General features: G+C 39.6%; 1 long non-coding RNA gene across 1 annotated transcript; it reads left to right on the plus strand.

Annotated features, from left to right (window-relative positions):
• Nucleotides 1–6,626: 6,626 nt before the first annotated feature.
• On the plus strand, nucleotides 6,627–7,897 carry LOC147137963 (uncharacterized). Its single transcript, XR_015089359.1, has 2 exons — nucleotides 6,627–6,831; nucleotides 7,163–7,897. It is a non-coding gene; the product is annotated as an uncharacterized LOC147137963 (long non-coding RNA).
• The last annotated feature ends 13,714 nt before the right edge of the window (nucleotides 7,898–21,611 follow it).

The following is a 21,611-nucleotide window of genomic DNA, read 5'->3' on the forward strand; positions in this document are numbered from 1 at the left end:
TAATATATTTTAGAATCATGTATGCCATATATGTCTTACTCAATCCCATCAGTCGTATTCATTTAAAGAAAATAGCTGCCATCAAGACACTTGTAAAAAAGAGAACGCTGGATGAGTCCTTGTTAGTAAATTATAGACCCATCTCAAATATTTCCTTCTTATCAAAGATTGTGGAGAAAGTAGTTTTGAATCTACTCAGAAAATTCTTGAACTCAAACAGACTTTTTGATAAATCCCAATCAGAATTCCAACTTCATCACAGTACAGAAACAGCTCTTACCAAAATACTGAATAACATGAGATTGAATACCATAAGATTGTTTTCTATGCTAGTCTTATTGGATCTCAGTGCAGCATTTGATACAATTGATCATAACATACCGTTGAACAGATTGGAAATTTGGGTACGATTAAATGGAACAGTTCTAAACTGGTTTAGGTCTTACTTAGAGTAAACAAGTTACTTTGTGACCATTGGAAGTTTTGAATCAGATCGGATGGCCATGATGTGGGGTTCCTCAAGGGTCTGGTTTAGGTCTTAGAGAAAAAAGTTACTTTGTGACCATTGGAAGTTTTGAATCAGATCGGATGGCCATGATGTGGGGTTCCTCAAGGGTCAGTCCTTGGGCCCCTTCTGTTCAGTCTGTATATCTTACCTTTGTGTCAAATGCTTCAGAACACCAATGTTGGCTATCACACTTATGCAGATGACACAGAGCTTTATATATCAATGCCCCCAAATGACAGCAGTTCAATCAGCGTATTGTCACTGTCTAGAACAGGGGTCGGCAACCGTTTGCACTCAAAGAGCCATTTCGACCCACTTTCCACGGAAAAGAAAACACTAAGGGCCGCAAACACAAACAAGCGCAGATTTGAAGGTCTCTTTCAAATGAATTAAAGAGCTGAAAATAAATTATCCATCGCGCAAACAAAAATGCCTGAATTGAAAAATACAGTGGGGAAAAAGACACTATTTCATTGAACAATGAAAATAAATATTTGCAAAATAACTGCCTGAATATTTAGTTGACCTGGTTAATGGGACTTCCGCTCCTGAACCTTTGCGCACAACCAGCGTCTGCAAATCAGGGCTGGGAAGTGATTTTCATCTTTATGCAGGACTGGAAGATGCTTAAAGCTCTTAACTCCCTGACACACGATCGAGGGTTCCTTCTGCAACAAAGCATCATATCGATCCACATTAAACAAACAAACCAACTTAATCCAATCGTTACGAAATTCTGGAAAGAGTGGTGCACTCAGTTAAAATATTTCTTGGATTAACATAATGTCATGTAGGTTTTCCAGTCAGGCTTCAAGATAATGCATAGCACAGTCAGCCCTGTTACGTGTTTTTAATGATATCCTCCTGGCAAATGATACTGGAGACGATGTATGTCTCGTTTTGTTGGATTTGACTGCAGCATGCAATATGGTGGACCACAGTATTCTTTTGGCTCATTTGCAGCACCATTAGTGAAAGTGCTCTTGAGTGGTTTAAATCCTATTTGGCTGGCAGGACTTTTTCTGTTAGCCTCGGTTCCTCTGAGTCTTGTTCTGCCCCTTTATCGTATGGTGTTCCACAGGGTTCTATTTTGGGGCCCCTGCTATTCTCGTATTTGCTGCCCCTGGGTTCCAGCTTTCGAAAACACAGTATTTCTTTCCACTGCTATGCGGATGACTGTCAAATCTATGTCCCACTGAGCAAACGAAAAGACGACGAACAAACGAAAAGAAAACAGAAGTTATGATGTTCGGTCCCAGTGGCTCTTCTACATCCCACCCAGTTGACCTGGGCCCCTTGGCTTCATATCTAAAGCCAACAGTCTCAAACTTGGGTTTTAAATTGGACAGTGACCTTAAATTGGACCAGCAAGTCAGCGCTGTTGTAAGGTCCAGCTTCTTCCATCTTAGACAGCTGGCTAAGGTAAGACCCTCCTTTCTCATCAGTACTTAGAAACAGTCATCCATGCCTTTGTTACATCTCGGCTAGATTACTGTAATGCACTATATTTTGGCGTCGGGCAGTTCTCTCTCAAACGTCTCCAGTTGGTCCAAAATGCTGCTGCTCGCCTCCTAACTGGAGCTCGGAAGCTGGAGCACATAACACCAATTCTGGCCTCCGTTCACTGGCTCCCAGTGCATTTTAGGGTTTAATTTAAGATTCTTCTATTTGTTTACAAGTCATTATATGGCCTCGCCCCAGCATACCTCTCCGAGCTCCTTCACTCCTACACACCATTCTGCAGCCTCAGGTCTGCGGACCAGGTGCTGCTCGAGGTGCTGAGGACTAAGCGGAGCCTCAGAGTGGATTGAGCCCCCTCTGTTGTCTGGTCCCTCCCGTTGGAATGACCTTCCATTGAATGTTAGGCAAGGCCCCTCTCTGTCCACTTTCAAAACCCGTTTGAAGACACATTTCTATTCTTTGGTTTTCGATCCGACCTGAGACTGACAATTGTCGGCTGTTTTCTGGTGTCTGTTGTATATGAACCATTCTACCGAATTGGTTGAAATTGCTGTCCCACAATGAAAATCATTTTTTAAAAAACAATGAAATGTTCAGACCTAGCATATTTAGTAATATCTTATAATCTATTTTATCACAAGACATTAATTAAGATACTATTAAACTGAATGTAAGTCATGTTATATGTCACTTCCTCTTGGGAGGTGGCTGTCCCAATCTCTAACTCCTAAATTTCAATTAACGAAAATAAAATGTATAAGATTTTGCCAATTTAAATAATATTTTACTTTAATAGAACATTTTGGTTGCTTTTAAATGTATGGTGAAAGATTTACATAGATTTTGTAGATCATATATATATATATATATATATATATATATATATATATATATATATATATATATATATATATATATATATATATATATATATATATATATATATATATAAAAAGAAACAAGGGTTGGAAGGAAGAAAGAAAGCTGAAGTCTACCGATGAACTATCCAGCAGAGAGCAAAGGAAAGTCAGAAGAGCATGGAGGAAAAGACAAGACCACCGGATGTCTCTCAAGAAACAGAGGGAGAGGGAACATACATACATGCAAATGTATGTTACAAAAATGTTCCATCCATCCATTATCTGTACCACTTCTCCTCACAAGGGTCGCGGGGCGTGCTGGAGCCTATCCCAGCTGTCTTTGGGCAGTAGGCGGGGGACACCCTGAACTGGTTGCCAGCCAATCGCAGGGCACACAGAGACAAACAACCGCACTCACAATCACACCTAGGGGCAATTTAGAGTATCCAATCAACTTACCATGCATGTTTTTGGAATGTGGGAGGAAACCGGAGTGCCCGGAGAAAACCCACGCAGGCACGGGGAGAACATGCAAACTCCACACAGGGAGGCCGGAGCCGGGATCGAACCCACGACCTCTGAACTGTGAGGCGGACGTGCTAACCAGTCGACCACCGTGCCGCCCACAAAAATGTTTGTTATTCCAATTAAATTTTCATTTGGAAGGTGAAACCACAGTTTTTCAATGATGAAGAGCTCTGTGATGGACAGGTGACCGGTCCAGCCTGTACTCTGCTTTTGCCCTAAATCGGCTGCGATCAACTCCAACCCCCTGCAACCCTGAGTATAGAATAAAGCAGTAGATAATGGAAATAATAATGTTTCATTAGTTATAATACACGTTAAAAGTTCAAATATGGCAGAACTAGTGATTAAAATGCTACCCTCACACAAAGTATTACTGCAACAGCAGCAACAGTATGGTCACTACTGAAACGTTGCAGTCACTACCGAGAAAACAGATCTTTTAATTAAATTTAATTAAAATGTATTGCATTATCAACCAACAATTTCTGGTAATGATTGTTTAAGGGTATGTTTGTTTTAATTAATGATGACTTTTGAAGTCAATATGATAAACTTAAACAAAAATAGCATATACATTTTGATTTATTTCAGAAAAAGGAATATTACATTATTTTAAAAATTCATTTGGATTGATTTCGATGTCAAAGCCCTATATATTAATTTATAAAAATACTCTGTAGAGGGGGGAATGGAAAAAAATATGAATCTGCAAGTAGAATTATTTTTATTCTTCTGTAATTATGTGTTTCGGTTGTAACAAATTTTAGGACAGGCAAGATATTAGGGAAAAGCCAGAAAATACTATTTGAAAATTTACTGTACTTTTACTATATATGTGCTATGTAGATATGGTGCAACTGCAACATGAATACAGTAAAAGTTTTTCTGAAATAAAATACAAATTTCACACATTTTCCAACTCAACTGAACCAATTCAGTAGACTGGCCCATGTAGTGTTTTGTGTTCATTTATTATTGTGGTTATTTTGTTGTTGTATGGAAAGTGCTTTGTTACAGCTGTAGCTGTTGGGAAATGCGCTATATATTGTATAGTATTGTATTATTCCCGGAAAATTGATTCGCCGGGACGCCAAAACCACGGCTACGTCACCCAATCAGCGCGTGTGTGGGTGGAATTTGAATGTTTTCCAGGTTGGTAACAAAATGTTAGCCTGGTCTGCTCACACTTGCAGCGTGCTGTACAGAAGGTAAGGGAAGATTACTGTTTTACATATAGCTTTCTTTAATCACTGCTCATTACTTGCGCACGCACGTATGCACACACGCACAACACACACGCGCACACACGCACGCACACTCATATCGTCCAGACCCCAATGCCCCCTTTCGTCACAAACCTTCAATATTCTTTGCCTTCATTTATTTAGACTTGTCTTAGTATAGGATTTCTTTGTTGTGTTTCTATTCCTGCTTCTGACCATTGTAGTGTGTCATTTAGATTTCCATAGCTGTAGAAAATAAATCATTGTCATTTACAGAAACCTAGTGTGAATTGTGTGTGTTTGAGTCAAAGTTTCAATCACTGATCTGGTAAACCGGATTTACACATCTTTAATGTAGCGCCTTCATATATTAAGACTGAATTACGAGGACTTTTTTCGTCCGTTTTGTCTAAAGAGTCAACCCAAAACGGGCGTGGTGCCCCCTGGCGGCGAGCAAGAATTGGTGCAGGTATTACCACCATGGCTCTTTGGGGACTGAAGTATCGGTTTACGAATTCTTGCGGGCTTCCCGCCCCATAGAAATTGCAAAATAGATTCATCCAGCCGGTCAAAAAATGATTTGTTAAGAAGAATGGGAATGTGCTGAAAAAGGTAAAAAAAATGTAGGAAGAATGGACATCTTGATTAAGTTCACATGTCCTATTATCGACAATGGTAGTGAAGACCACGGGGTAAAATCTTTCTCAGTGCACTCCTACAAGGATAAGAAGTTCTGTTTCACCATTTCAGGCATAGAGGGAGGGACTAAAATCCTAAGATATCGAAATATAGTTTCTACCCACCTAAAAGGTACAACTGAGTGGGAGAGTTCCTTGGCTGAGGAGTTGAGAGGGAGCAACTCACTTTTTGATAGTTAAACTTATAGCCAGAAAGTGCGCCATATCGATTAAGTATCTCAAAAAGCACATGTAGCGAAGTATGAGGATTTAGGATATACAAAATAAAATCATCCGCATAAAGAGAAACCTTATATAACACACCTAGCCTCGTGATACCCTGAAATCTTTCCTCTGAACACAGCCATATAGCCAGAGGCCCTATAGCAATGGCAAACAAGAGAGGCGACAGAGGGCAACCTTGCCTGGTACCTCTTCCAAGCTTGAACAGCGAAGATAAGGTATTGTTTGTACGAACTGAGGCTGATAGAGAAGAGTATAGTAGCCTGACTCAATGAATACCAAGCTCACCTCACCCAAGCCGAATCTATTTATCACTTCAAAAAGGAAGCTCCATTCGACACGGCCGAATTCCTTCTCCGCATCTAGAGACACAACTACTTCTGGTACTGAGCTGCCTGGTGTATGAATAAGATTTAAAAGATGCCTGGAATTGTGGTAGTGGTAGTAGTGTCGTCCAGCCATGAAGCCAGTTTGATCCATAGAAATGATTTTTTCGGCAATACACGCTGTAGTCGAAGTGCAAGACCCTTAGAAACGATTTTGAAATCCATGTTGAAAAGCGAGATATGCCTATAACTGCTACAAGACAAAGGGTCCTTATCAGTTTTCAGGATTAAAGATATCGTAGCTTCAGACAGAGTCCTGGGTAGTCGATTGATTGAAAAAGCTTCATTAAACATTCCCTCCAACCTCGGGGCTAAAAGATCTGCATTGGCCTTATAATACTCATCTGAGAAGCCGTCTGGGCCTGATGATTTACCAGTCTTTAGAGATTTAATAGCTTCACGCACATCAGCCGCAGTAACAGGACCACCCACACCCCTCACCAACAACTCCTCCACCTGCAGGAATCGTAAGCATCTCATGCGCGTGTAACCCAGGTTAACATAGTGTCATAAAATAAGAGCCTGTTAATAAAAACAGTCGTTAAGGAAATACATGCATTGTAAATACAAAATAGATAAACATATCTTAAAAGTATGTTACAAGGTTGAAAACCGTGCAAATTCATTAATTTATTAATGTTTTTGTATTTGTATAAAATGATTAAACTATTTATCAAAACTTTCATTTTGAAGGACACGTAGCGACGTAACGTCGTGACGCATGTGACCAGAAATGCGCACTTTATATTTTCTTTTTTCCCCTCGTGCTTTCTGAATACGACGAAGGTGCAGTAAGTCCTCGCGGAGTTGCTGCTAAACGAAAAAAGAAAAAATTGAAGGAAACCGAGCTATCGAATGCTATTTTTGTACGGAGAAAGACTTATTTTTTGTATTTTTCACAACCTGTTCTACATTGGTGATGTACTAATTACTGAACGGGACTTGGTGAGTTTAAGACTTGTATTTTCTTTTATGCAACGAACATTTTATAATATTGTATTGGTCAATTGATGAAAAAAAGAAGCTAAGATGTCAAATTTATGTTGTTTTATGTTAAAATGATGGCTGTAAACGGTGAATTGGTGCCTAATAGAATGCGGGTCGTGATACAATGTCTCTGCGATGTTTTTTTTTCCACCTGCCACCGCCATTATTGAAACTGCGTCATTTTATTTGTATTCGTTTCATTCGACAGTAAACGGACTTTAACTTGTAATTGAAGTTACCCGATGTACTAATTGGGTTATTTATGCATATTATTTTGTTGTTATGATAGGCTACTAAGGTTTGATTCAGAAACGTCTGAACTCTTAACGGAGTTGGATTCTTTGTGCGAGACGCAAGATGGCGAGCCACCCACGAACCCCTTGAACTGTCTCTCACGCAGGAGCGGAGAGCAATTGCGGGACGTTTTAATATCCATCGGACCTGGTAGGATCTATCTGTTGTTTTCTCTGCTACACCGCAGTGGACTCTAAACTCAGGATTGACTATTCGGACATTCAGAAGAACATGAATGATTGAACCAGAGACATTTGAATACTTGGATTAGTTCAGTCTTTTGCTGAATTGTTTTGAGTTGTACATTGTGTCACTTTTATTTTTTTGTCAACCATACATAATGATGCTGTAATGGTGTTATTGAATTGTTGATTGGTTTAAGCAACAAAGCAGAAATGGTTGAGATTTAAAGGTGGACTTAAGTGATTTGAACAAGATACCTGCCTTTACTGAACTTTATTCAAAACAAAGGTAGGGTCACATAAATAGATTTAAACGTAAAATTAGAATTTATTAAAATAACAACCCGGGTTGAAAACTGTATTTTCAAAACTAGATAATAGGTTTAAAGAAAAGGGATAAACAACCAAAATTATTACTTGAAAGCAGAGGGAATATATTTTCCTTACAGTTTTATGTAAATCGTATGTCCATTATGTGTCAATTTTGTGTGTCATTTGTATGTCAATATGTTTGAATTCAACTAAAAGAAGCCGGCAGTTTAAACTTATTCTTGGTCTGTGGTCATTCAATTGGTTTATATTAATTACTACTACTTCAAATAGTCGAACTTAGTTCTGGTCCATTGATCTATTTAACTGTAGTCACTCCAGAAGTGTTACACGCGACAGGTGGTAACTTTGAAGCATACAAGTCAGAGTAAAATTGAGCAAATACGTCATTAATTCCATCCGGGTCTAATACAGTTTCTCCAGTAACCATTCTCACACTCGAAATTAGTTTCGAGGTTGCCTCAACGCGAGCTTGAAAAGCTAAAAATTTCCCATCTTTATCACCAGACTCAAAAAATCTCTGCTTAGTCTTAATCAACTGAACAATAGCCGCTGTGGTAGTAGCAAGATCGAGACTAGCTTGACGTTTCAAACGCTCTGTGAAATGACTTGGATCGGGATTGAATGCACATTTGTTGTCTAGGTCTTTGATCTTGTTAAGCAAACCGGTCGTGTGAGACAACTTTTCCTTCCTCAAGTTAGAAACAAAGCTTATAAGCAGGGGTGCACATAAATGCGCACGATAAGTGTACATTGCTGGAAAAATGTAATGTTTGGTTTCCTCAATAATGATGGTAAAACAGCTAAACAAATATTTATTATAAATTTAATAATTATTCTAGCAAAATTCCGTATTCACAAATCAAAATTTAGTCACTCTAAACCTCTATTCGTAATTTTCGAGGCAGAAACCAAACAGTATATAAATTCTAACTGTTGCGTTATATTATTTAGTAAGAATTTTTGTTTAAAATCAACCTGGCTCTTCTTTTTTTCATTTTTATCTGTGTATTATGTATGTATTAATAACAGTGTCTGGTTTGTTACTGTTTCTAAAGTTTATTAAAAAATATATATATATTTACATATATACGTTACAACTCGTGTCCCCAACACTAACGCAAAGCCGTCCCGAAATCATATTCAGTCTCTAATTTAGGATGTGAACAAAGCGCTGGTTAATTACGCTGTCATTGTATAATATGGTACAAGTCTCTGGCGTTAGTGGCTAGCAGCTGTTATCATTAGCTGGTAGTTCAACAGCTGTTCCTTGGCTTACAGTAACTTTTTCTTTTAAACATTTTTCAATATTGTTGACCAAGATTACTTTGTAATGCGCTGCTCATGTTGAAAGAAAGGTGCCTTATATTGCACTTCAAGGTCTTTTTCATTATGAAAAAAAACAAATCTAACTTTGTCTCCATTTATTTTATAAAAATACTTTTTCTCAATAAATATATTATTATATATTATAAGAAAACATTCAGCTCAAAATGTCTGGCAGGATACTTTGGAATTTATACACTGTACCACTTACAAAATAAGAGTGTATCCTGCCTTATATTGCGTTAAGTTGTGTTCTGAAATCCTAAATGGCCATTTTAGACATTGGGAGTTGATTTTTTATTCTTTATGGGCTAAAGCGTCTTATAAAATAAATGAAGACAAAGTTCTATTTATCTTTTCTTTTTCTTTTTTTTCTGATCTAAAAAACATTCCGATACGTGACTCAAAATCCATGAGCGATCCGAACCGTGACTTATGTGATCCGTTGTACCACTAGTGAGTACCAGAGACAATCTCCTGGTACTCATGTGAGTACCCCATGAAAGAAATTATGTGCACCCCTTCTTATAAGCTGACCCCTCATATATGCCTTTGAAGTTTCCCACAATATACTTCTAGATATATCAGGGGAATCATTCCACTGTAGAAAAAATGAAATCTGCAATCTCAAAAATTTTGTATTTTCACCATTTGTCAAAAGGCTAGAATTAAATCTCCAACATTTCAGCGGGCGAGAAATTTCAAATCAAAGATAAACTGGCGAATGCTCTGATATGGCCATTGTGTGGTAGTCACAGGACACTACTTTAGAGAGTAATCTTTTATCAATAAGAAAAAAGTCTTTTTACAGAAATGTATGATGTGGATGAGAAAATAAAGAGAATGTTTTGGTGTCAGGGTTAGCATGTCGCCATGGGTCCAAGATGCCCAATTGAGCCTTAAAGAAGTCCAGTGCTTTAGCTGATTTGCTCAAAGAGGAGGCCTTAGATGAAGAACTATCAACAACACATCCTGGATCAAATTAAAATCACCCCCAATAAAAAGATGGTAATTATCAACATTTGGTAAAGAAAATAGTTTAGCAATTGTAGTGTATTTTGTTTTCTGATGAGCAGGTCCGTCGATGCGCCCCTACGGAGAGGACGCAAGGCCAGGCTGGGTTGATGATGAAAAGACTTCTCCAACAATCAGTTGATTGGAAATAAGATTTCATTTAGGCCAATCAGCTGACAGCTGATGTCAAAGAAGTGGTGCATGTGCACCTTCACAATAAAGGAATCATCATCCCAATTTGGCCCTTATACAGAAGATAGTATCACAAGGGTGCCCTGTAGATTACAAGTACAAAATGGGCATCTATGTCAGTAATAATTTTGTGGTGTTGAAACAAAATATTATTGCGTATTAGTATGGCAGTTCCTCTAGCTTTTAAATTAAGTTTAAAATGATACACATTACCAATCCATTTCCTCTTAAGTCGCATTATCTCTCTATTTCTAAGATGTGTCCCCTGAAGAGGGCGGCACAGTTGTCGACTGGTTAGCACATCCGCCTCACAGTTCAGAGGTCGTGGGTTCGATCCCGGCTCCGGCCTCCCTGTGTGGAGTTTGCATGTTCTCCCCGTGCCTGCGTGGGTTTTCTCCGGGTGCTCCGGTTTCCTCCCACATTCTAAAACATGCATGCAAGTTGATTGGACACTCTAAATTGCCCCTAGGTGTAATTGTGAGTGCGGTTGTTTGTTTGTCTCTGTGTGCCCTGCGATTGGCTGGCAACTGATTCAGGGTGTCCCCCGCCTACTGCCCGAAGACAGCTGGGATAGGCTCCATCACGCCCGCGACCCTTGTGAGGATAAGCGGTATAGATAATGGATGGATGGATGTCTCCTGAATTAAAAATGCATCTCCTTTAAGATGCAGCTGTAAGTTGGCCAAGACTTTATTGGCTTTGGTTGCATCCCCCACTCCCCTCGAATTCAATGAAATAAATCTAAGATCACTGTCTGTACTGTTCATAACTGACAGGAATAATGTAGTTATCGTAGCAGGTCGATTTTGAGTGTAGGAGAATCAACCGTTCAGGCAGGCAACTGTAGAAATGAGAGAGAAAGAAGGGGAAATGGAGGGGGGGGAAAGAGAATAAACAGCATACACACAAAACATGGGGGTCACGGTTCGGTACGGGTTCAGTGCAATAAGTCTGAATGCATATGACTAGGATTTCTTTTTAGTTTTAACAGAGAGCAAGCTACAATTCAATGTGCTATAAAGCAAAAACATTCCCTGTTATAAAAGCACACAATAGAATAAAAACCTGCGCAGTAGGGTTGTTCATGAATAATAATGAGAAGTAGAGAATGCAATTTCTGGAGAAATTGCGTGTGAAGGCGAAGGAAGCTGAATGGAAACTGTGGAATGTGTTGGAATGAAGTAGAATGATTGTTGAATGAAGTTGAATGACCTTGAAAAAATCTGAAGGGAAACAAGAAAAGAGGAAGTAAGGACACAATGAAAAAAAAAAAGTGTCAGGTTCACACGTGAGACATTAGTAAACAATGTACACAATGAGGAGAGAAGACGCTCTACAACAATATTGTCTTTTTACTTGCAAGGAGAGCGCAGGGAAGTGTATGATTACAGTTCCTAAAACCCTCTGCCCGGCTCCCGCGCCTCCTCTCTTTTTATTTTCTTCGAAGTCCCTGATTACAAAGGTGTTCCAGCTCTAAGGGAAAGGGGAGCGAAAGCAGCTGGAACACTATGAACTTGTTTTGTCTATGTGTGTGTGGGTGTGGGTGTGTGTTTGTGTGTATGTGAGCCGTTAGCATACATATGTGGAAGCAGAGCACATCAAGCAAGTTGGGCATGGATTTGGAAAAAGCTAAAGAAAAATCCACAAGTTAATAAAACTAACAGGCCTTGTCCACAAGAATCCAACACATGAATAATAAAATACATTATTATTCTTACATTCCCCCCTGTTTTTATATAATATAAAGCTAAACCTACTAAGCTAACAAGCTTAATTATGAAAAATCCAACACGTGAATAATAAAATACATTATTATTCTTACATTCCCCCGTTTTTATATAATATAAAGCTAAACCTACAAAGCTAACAATCGTAATCATGAAAAATCTAACACATGAATCAGTATATACATCAATCTTCTTGCATTCCCCTCTGTTTTTCTTACATTTGCACAGTCCATTGTTATTGTTTTATTCTGTCCCAAGGACTCAGCGTCTTACCACGGGATGCTCTTCGATAAGAGCATCGTTCCTATTTTGCGGCTGCGTCCTACTCACATTCCACTTTCTTCACAAGCAACTTCGATTTACACGATTAAAACAAGTTTATAGTGCTGAAAAAATACCTTAGAATAATTAGAATAGAATAAGAATAAGAGTAAGTATGGTATAACCTACGAACAATTATTCTATCAAAAACAAATATATTTACCCCTCTTACTTCTTATGACAACAAAATATTTACCCTCAGAAGCACCGTTAATCCATATTCATAGTCACCTAAATCTGGAAACGAATCAGCCATGTAACAATGCATCATCATCATCATCATCATCATCATCATCACCTTTAATGTCACGATCCAGTAAAGAATACAATTGAGCCATTCGGTTCCAAATGGGGGGAGTGCTGTTGTCATCAATCTGTTAAGGAGAGAGTGCAAACAAGGAATACAACAAACAACATCCACACAAGGTCAAGAAGCTGCAAAAACAGCGATTGATACCGAAATTGAGGACACCAGAGCTTCGCATTTTCCCAAGGCATTCATCCAGGAGTCCCACATGGAACGTGGGAGAGAGTGTTCCTTCATCCTGCCATTCAAGGGATCAGGATGCCTCTACGGCCTCGGTGAGGCTGCCATCTGCAGCTGTGTTGTTGGGAACGAATGTGCAGAACTGCTCCCCGATAATAGCACATTCTCCTCTCTCAACCAACAACACGTCAAAAACCGTCGAGTTTTGGAACGCCATAAGCCAGGTGGCTGATAGCTGTTCATGCACAGCTTCAAACCCACTCTGTGTCCGATTGCCCAATTTTTGTACGTTGCAATGGATGTAGTTGATCCTGTCTACGTTCTTGTTATGTTTTTAACACCACCAACAAAAGGAAGTACTCAAATCCTGCTGTTATCTGATCCACTAATAATTAGTACGCACTCTGAACCCCACGGGGAACACCAATGGCATCACTGCATGTTGGATCATCTTGGTTTTGCCAATTTACGGCTCTTTTCTGATGTTGCCAATGTTTTGCCATGGCAGTGGATCATTTCGTTGTTAACTCTTGTACAGGCATGGGATGTACAAACACAAGTAATAAAGTCTTTGTGCTCACAAAGGTCTGTTACATTCATGGGTAAAAAACTTTTCAAACAGTCGAGCATCATGGCTCCAATCATCTTTCTATCTTCAAGAGGGAGAGGTTACCAGCACTTCACCTCTCTATGCCAGCCAATCGCAGGGCACACAGAGACAAACATCCGCAGTCATAATCACACCTAGGGGCGATTTAGACAGTCCAATCAACTTACCATGCATGTTTTTGGAATGTGGGAGGATACCGGAGTACCCGGAGAAAACCCACGCAGGCAAGGGGAGAACATGCAAACTCCACACAGGGAGGCCGGAGCCGGGATCGAACCCACGACCTCTGAACTGTGAGGCGGACGTGCTAACCAGTCGACCACCGTGCCGGCCCTAAGCGTTATCTTATTATGAAAAGTACTTCCCGTTATATTAATGCATTATCTCTGTCTATTTTCTGCTGTCCCATTAATTATTCCCCACCAATCCAGCACTTCGAGGGTGGTAAGCACCAAGATTCTCAGATCAATGTGAACCATCACTCCTATTTTCTCCACAATTTGCTCAACAAAACGAGTACCACCATCATTGTACGTTTTTCAGAAATGCCATATCTGGGGATGATATCTCTGCAAAGTGCTTTTGCCACCGTCAACGCAATGTTTGGTATAGGGAATAGTTCTAGCCATTTTGAAAAAACATCTATGATGACCAAACAATAGTTTTCTCCTGACTTCAGTTCAATTAAAAATAACAATAATAAAAAAATAAATGAACATATGAATAAGATGAAATGGATATTGTGGTAAAGTGTTACTTGGGCTCAAGTTACCTAGTATACTGTGTCTTGCACATGACAAGCATGCCCCACAAGCATGCCCTACAGAAAGTATTGGAATCAGAATCAAAGTCATAAGTCGTATAATGTTGACTCAATAGGATCAACTCAGCAGCCCATTCGTATGGATATTTAGGTAAAATTAGTCATCTGTTTGGCCATACATAGATGTCACCTGTTAATGTCGCACCAGTGTTTTATTTTATCTTATTTATTTATTCTTTTTTTTTTTTTTTTTTTTTTTTAAGTTCTTGTTCTGCTTCAGGACTTTGTTGTTGCATGCCATTTAATATGCCCTTGTGTAAATTCGTATGTCTTTCACTGCTAACACATGCGTTTATCCTGTAGCTGGGTCTGTAGCTGTCTTAACTGCAAATGTGTTCCCATGGGACACACTGTCTGTGTCTGATGTGTGTGTTGCACACTTGCAGACGGCCAGAGTGTGTGTGCCAGCTGTATTGCGTCTAAAAGCTTTGATAAGAGTTCTGCACGCATAACTGGCTTGCCCGTTGATGTTACCATGCCTCTAATTCTTCCAATACCATGCAAAGGTTATCGCAATTGTGGCAAACGCGAGAACTGGAGTTATTTCTGCCAACTGCTGCACTGTAAAAATAAAGGAGTTTATCAAAAAAATAAAAAATATGGAAACTCGTTGCCTTAGAAATTATAAGTAAACGTAACTTGAACTCTTTACGTGTAAACAAGCTATCAATTCTGAGTGCACAGTACTACCACCAACTTAATTATTTTGAGTTTTTAGTGCTAAATGGTTACAAGGGCTCACACTTGTAGCGTGCATCTACCTTTGGTAATCAAAGTGCTTCACACAGCGTACCTCATTTACGTCCTGATAATGAATGGATGGATGGATTTTATATTTAAAAACCGGTATTGCCAACAAGGATATATCAGCTATTGCATGCAATAAATGTTTTTGTAACAGGAAAACAATAAAAATGTGAAGTTCCAATGGGATAGATAGCATTTCACCATAAAAAAAATCCAGAAGTTCTAAATATTTAATTTGTTTAAGACATGTAAACTCAAGACAACTGAGTAAATTAATTTAATCGTCAGGAATCACTAACAACTTCATTAAAATGAGTGTTTAGAACAAATTATCAAAAAGTGAGTTAGTTCAACACAATACTTCTGAGTAATATGAATGTTTGTGTTTACAGTGTGGCAATCATGTCTTCCTCCATCCTCAGGAAGTACTAACAATGTGGCTGTGTTTAACATCGTGCGTCTCTTTAGTTAGACGTTGTCTCAATACATACAAGGTAAATGTCTCGCTAGTGATAAAAAGATCATGGTCGTTTGTTAAAACAATGCAGAGACTGCACGTGGCACTCTCAAAATCAGTGGATGGAACAAAACTATGGTTGCACTTAAAAAACAACAACTAGAAACTGAGGCACCCATCCATTGCTGCACTTGTTTGTACAGCAATGGATGCTGCAATAACTGCTCTTCCACAGTGCGGCAATGCACCGTCCAATTCGAAAGTAAAAATATGCCATTAGTTTTGTTTTGTCTCTATCTTGACGCACCAAAAGTGAGGTCGAAAAATGACCTTTACAATGTATCAACCGAATAAGGGGTCGCCATAATTCAAGATAATGCTGTGCTTAACACTAAAATTTGTTTTATTTAAAAAAACGTTCCTGCTTCATTGGTCTACCTTAAAGGTGATGTCATTTGAGGTATTCAGTATTAAATTTTTTCACCACATGATTCCTGCATAATTTGGAACCCAGATTCAGCAACAATTTTTTAGACCTAAGAAATGACATCATCCACCCTTTCATTTGATGTTTTGGACTCTGGAGAATTGTATTTTGTTTTTGTTTTTCTATTCCCCACTACAATTATACTTCCAGGACTAAGATTGCGTCCCAAATATTTGACTTGTTGTTTCTACATCCGTAGTTTATTTTTGCTTACTTTGTGCTTTTCTTCAGCCAAATGTTATATTAATGAACAAGAATTGTTCCGCCTTTGTCAGACAAGAGAGGAGAAGAGGGCCCAGGTGCCCCTCCCTGATGTCTGCACCGCCGCTCAAGTCACATTATCTTCGTTTCTTACTTTTTGCCCATATGATTGATTCCTGTAACACGGCTACTTTATGTGTAATTAACTTAACCATTAAAAACGTGTTCAGCTATCGATGCGTCTAAATATTGGATCTTATCAGGATCCTGTTTTTCAACAAACTTCCAATCATTACATTGCATTTTATTATTTAAATTTACTACCTATTTTCCCCAATTGTACAGGAATTTGGTCCAGCTTGCAAACACCTAGGGTGTTCTAAAAACTGGATTTTTATCAGTAGGACAGCAATTCAAATTTCCTGTTGTGGTAATTCACCCTACAACCTTTTCAGGTGGAGAATTCTTGCTTCTGCATCCACACCAGTCTGCTGTTCATTATCCTACTATATTATATGGAATAAAATACCTTGTGGTATTTTAATTCACAATCACATAGGGTTTCACAACCGATTTGCACAAACATACACACACCTAGAATTCAAGTGTACACAGGCCTTCGCCATCCTTTATGATTATTATTAATGTTATCATTATTATTATTATTATTATTATTATTATTGCTATTTTTTTTCTTTTAAGATGGCCAGCAAAGTCATATTTTGTTATCCAAAGGTTTAAGTGTTGTATTTTGGAAGGACAGTGACGCTCCACAAATGTCCAATCTTTGCATGCGAGGTTTTGTTTAGGATCACATTTATCACCGATTTTACTGTTAGTTTTCCCCCAGTCTTTTGATGAAGAGTCAGTTTTATGACACTTAGGGTGTCCTACACTGACTTTTACCTTAAAACAGGGTGACAATCAACACAGTGTGTGGCAATCCTCAAGCTTCTACCACAAGTGGCGGAGGATTCTTGCCTATTGCGTCCACACAAAGTTGTCACTTAAAATCCTGTTTATATCCACTCACACAGTTTACACAGTCACACATTTAGCAGCGTTTTTCACGGAGTTTAAGTACGTACAGGACACTGTCGCCCTTACAGTTTTATAGACTTACTCTGTCTTTTACCTTGACATTGACTAGTATTCTCAAGGCTTACACAGTTTTAAAGACTTACTCTGTCTCACAGTTTTATAGACTAACTCTGTCTTACAGTTTTAAAGACTTACTCTGTCTCACAGTTTTATAGACTAACTCTGTTTTACAGTTTTATAGACTTACTCTGTCTCACAGTTTTATAGACTAACTCTGTGTTACAGTTTTATAGACTCACTCTGTCTTACTACTTGACCAGGGACTAGTATTGTTAAGGTTTTTTTACCAGCGCGCAATTCACTCATCCATGAGTGTCGTGAGTTTCCTACTCACCCAGAGATGTCTTCACTCCTCCGGCTTCCCGTCAGCCTTCAGTTCCCAGAAGTGGAGCCAAACACCAGTCCCACAAAGGGTCTTAGAGCTGTGGCCACGGACTTTACCTGGAGGTTGACTCGACAGCTGGAAACCTTCCGGCATATAGGGATCCGGCTCGAAGGACCAATTAAATGTCAGGTTCACACCAAGTGAGACATTAGTAAACAATGCACACAATGAGGAGAGAAGACACTCTACAACAATATTGTCTTTTTACTTGCAAGGAGAGTGCAGGGAAGTATACGATTACAGTTCCTAAAGCCCTCTGCCCGGCTCCCGCACCTCCTCTCTTTTTATTTTCTTTGGAGTCCCTGATTACAAAGGTGTTCCAGCTCTAAGGGAAAGGGGAGCGAAAGCAGCTGGAACACTATGAACTTGTTTTGTCTATGTGTGGGGGGGTGTGTGCGTGTGTGTGCGTGTGTGTGTGTATGTGAGCCATTAGCATACATATGTGGAAGCAAAGCACATCAAGCAAGTTGGGCGTAGATTTGGAAAAAGCGAAAGCAAAACCCACAAAGTAATAAAGCTAACAGGCCTGGTCCACAAGAATCCAACACATGAATAATAAAATACATTATTATTCTTACAGGAAGTCAGGGGAAAAAAATAGAAGGAAAACAAAAAATGATGGAATCATTGGGAGGAAGGGAGAAAGCAAGGAACCAAGAAAGCAAGAAAAGCAGGCACGAAAGAAAAAAAGTATGAGTAAAAAATATTTGAACATGGCAGCTTCAATACGGACACCTGGGGATGAGAAAATTGGGGTGTCCCAATACTTTTGAACAACATGGCCTCTTCATTAGGGACACCTGAGGATGAAACTTCAGGATGTCCCGATACATTTTGAACAACATGCCCAAGATGGCCGCGGCACCGGGGAGACCTCGGGGCGAGCATCCCCAGTCTAGCTAATGTCCCTGACCAAGATGGCCGCCGCACCGGGGAGACCTCGGGGCGAGTATCCCCGGCCTAGCTAATGTCCCTGACCAAGATGGCCACCGCACAGGGGAGAACTCAGGGCGAGTGTCCCCAATCTATCTAATGTCCCTAACCAAGATGGCCACCACATCGGGGAGACCTTGGACGAGTATCCCCAGTGTAGCTAATGTCCCTGACCAAGATGGTCGCCGCACCGTGGAGACCTCGGGGCGAGTATCCCTAGTCTAGCTAATGTCCCTGACCAAGAAGTTCGCCGCACCGAGGAGACCTCGGGGTGTGTATCCCCAGCCTAGCTAATGTCCCTAACCAAGATGGCCACCGCACCGGGGAGACCTCAGTGCGAGCATCCCCAGTCTAGCTAATGTCCCTGACCGAGATGGCCGCTGCACCATCAATCAATCAATCACATTTTATTTATATAGCACTTTTCATACATAAAAATGCAACTCAAAGTGCTTTAAAACATTCAAAGCAAAACATAGAATTATCTTCAATCAAAAGAAAAGATAAATTATTTAAAAGTTGTTGAAAGCCAAACTAAAAAGGTGTGTCTTGAGCTTCCTCTTAAAAATATCAACAGTCTCTGCAGACCTGACATCCTCTGGCAGGCTATTCCAAAGGTGAGGACCAAAATGGCTGAATGCAGCCTCGCCATGCATTTTGGTCCTCACCCTTGGAATAAATAAAAGGCCGGCGCCAGAGGACCTCAGGATCCGCGAGGGCTGGTATGATAAAAGCAAATCAGATAAATAAGATGGCCCAAGACCATTAACACATTTATAAACTAATAAAAGTACTTTAAAATCGATCCTGAAACACACAGGGAGCCAATGCAGCAATTTCAAAACTGGCGTAATGTGCTCCCGCCCTCTGGTTCTCGTCAGCACCCGAGCGGCTGAATTCTGCAGTAGTTGCAGTGGTGAAATGCTCTTTTTCGGGAGGCCAGAGAGCAGGGCATTACAGTAATCTAAACGACAGGAAATAAAGGCATGCATCAGCACTTCCGTGTTAGCCTGAGAGAGAAACGGGCGGACTCTGGCGATATTCTTAAGGTGATAAAAACCAATCTTGGTTACATTTTTAATATGAGGAATAAAACTGAGCTCAGAGTCAAAAATGACGCCAAGGTTCTTCACACAGTGTGAGGGATTAAAAATGTGTAGTTTTGGTAAAAGCTTCTCTCTCTGACCTTCGGGACCGATAACTAAAACCTCAGTCTTGTCCTCATTGAGCTGTAGGAAATTATCTGCCATCCATGACTTGATATCTAAAATGCAATTTAAAAGGGTATCAATGGGTCCTGTGTCATCAGGAGACACGGCAATATACAGCTGCGTGTCATCAGCATAGCTGTGAAAGCTGATGCCGTGTCCCCTGATGACATCCCCGAGGGGAAGCATATAAAGATTAAAAAGTAAGGGGCCTAAAATCGAACCTTGAGGAACCCCACATTTAATTTCATGAGTTTTAGAGGAACAAGTATCCATACTTACAAAGAAATATCGGTCTGTGAGATAGGAATAAAACCAGTCAAAAACAGTACCAGAGATGCCCACTAGATTTTTAAGTCTATTTAATAAAATTTGGTGATCTACTGTATCAAAAGCAGCGCTTAGATCCAGTAGCACCAAGACTGTGAGTTTTCTCACGTCTGCAGTGCACCTAATATCATTTAAGATCCTTAAAAGAGCAGTCTCCGTACTGTGGTTCATCCTAAAACCAGATTGATATTTCTCCAAAATATTATTTGTATTTAAAAAATGATTCAACTGGATGAAAACCAGTTTTTCTAAAATCTTACTTAAAAACGGTAAGTTGGATACGGGTCTGTAGTTATTAAAAACACTCGGGTCAGAACCGCTTTTCTTCAGAAGGGGCTTCACCACCGCCGTTTTAAAGGCAGCGGGGAAGACGCCTGTCTGAAGAGAGCAATTGACTATATTTAAAATTTGTTCTTCAAAAAATCCATAAAATGTCTTAAAAAGAAATGTGGGAATTGGATCCAAAAGGCAGGTTGTTGGGTTTACCTGGGAGAAAACTCGAACAAGTGTCCTTGCATCAACCAGGGCAAAACTTTCCAGTGTTTCCTCATGTAAATATGATTGTCCGGGTTTATTAAAACTTGTGTTTTGACGGGCTAAAAGACTGGATCTTATGTCATCGATTTTACTTCTGAAGTGGTCTGCAAAGTCCTCACAGAGAGCATCTGTTGGTCTCTGTGGGGACTTATTAAAATCAGAACTAGTTAAAAGTTCAAAGGTGGAGAAGAGAACCCTGGGGTTGTTTTTATTGACTGTAATGAGGTTTGAGAAATAGGAAGATCTTGCCAGTTTTACTGTTTTATTGTAAGATTTCAGTTGTTCGCATAAAATTTCATAGTGTACTGTAAGTTTACTTTTTCTCCACCTCCTCTCTGCACTCCTGCATTTTCTCTTTGATATTTTGATAGCATTGTTTCTCCACGGGGGTACAGTCTTTGTTTTTGTTGTTTTAATTAAAAGTGGAGCTACTGAATCTAATGATGATTTAAGATGTAGGTTAAAATTGTCAACAATAAGATCACAGGGTGCAGGTAAAATGTCAGCAGGAGTGTTTTTTAAGATCTCGATAAAATTTGCTGCCACCTCAGAAGATAGGTAGCGTTTCTTCACTGTTCTGACCGGGACTGCTAGATGGTTAAAACTGGCGATGTTAAAATAGACACAGTAGTGGTCTGACACTGCCAAGTCAACAACAGAGGACACACCAGCAGACAAGCCATAGGTTATAACCAAATCCAGGGTGTGTCCTCTGTTGTGAGTTGGCTGCAAGACGTGCTGTTTAAAATCCAAGCAGTTTAAAAGGTTTGAAAAATCTCTGGATAGTGGGTCCGAGATGTTGTCCATGTGTATATTAAAATCGCCAGTTATTAATATCCTGTTATAACTGGAATATAAAATGGATAAGAATTCTGAAAATTCTGTAATAAAAGAAGTGGAATGATGGGGAGGTCTATAGACGGTAATGCAGAGAATAGGGGGACTGCTAAAAACAAAGGCATGGTGTTCAAACGATAAATAGCTGCTAAAAATGATCTCCTTTGATAAAAGAGTATTAATAAAAATTGATGCAGTCCCGCCTCCTC

The sequence above is a fragment of the Filicampus tigris genome, chromosome 13 (assembly GCF_054856515.1).
Source record: "Filicampus tigris isolate MCC_2025a chromosome 13, RoL_Ftig_1.0, whole genome shotgun sequence".
Taxonomy (NCBI): Eukaryota; Metazoa; Chordata; class Actinopteri; order Syngnathiformes; family Syngnathidae; genus Filicampus; species Filicampus tigris.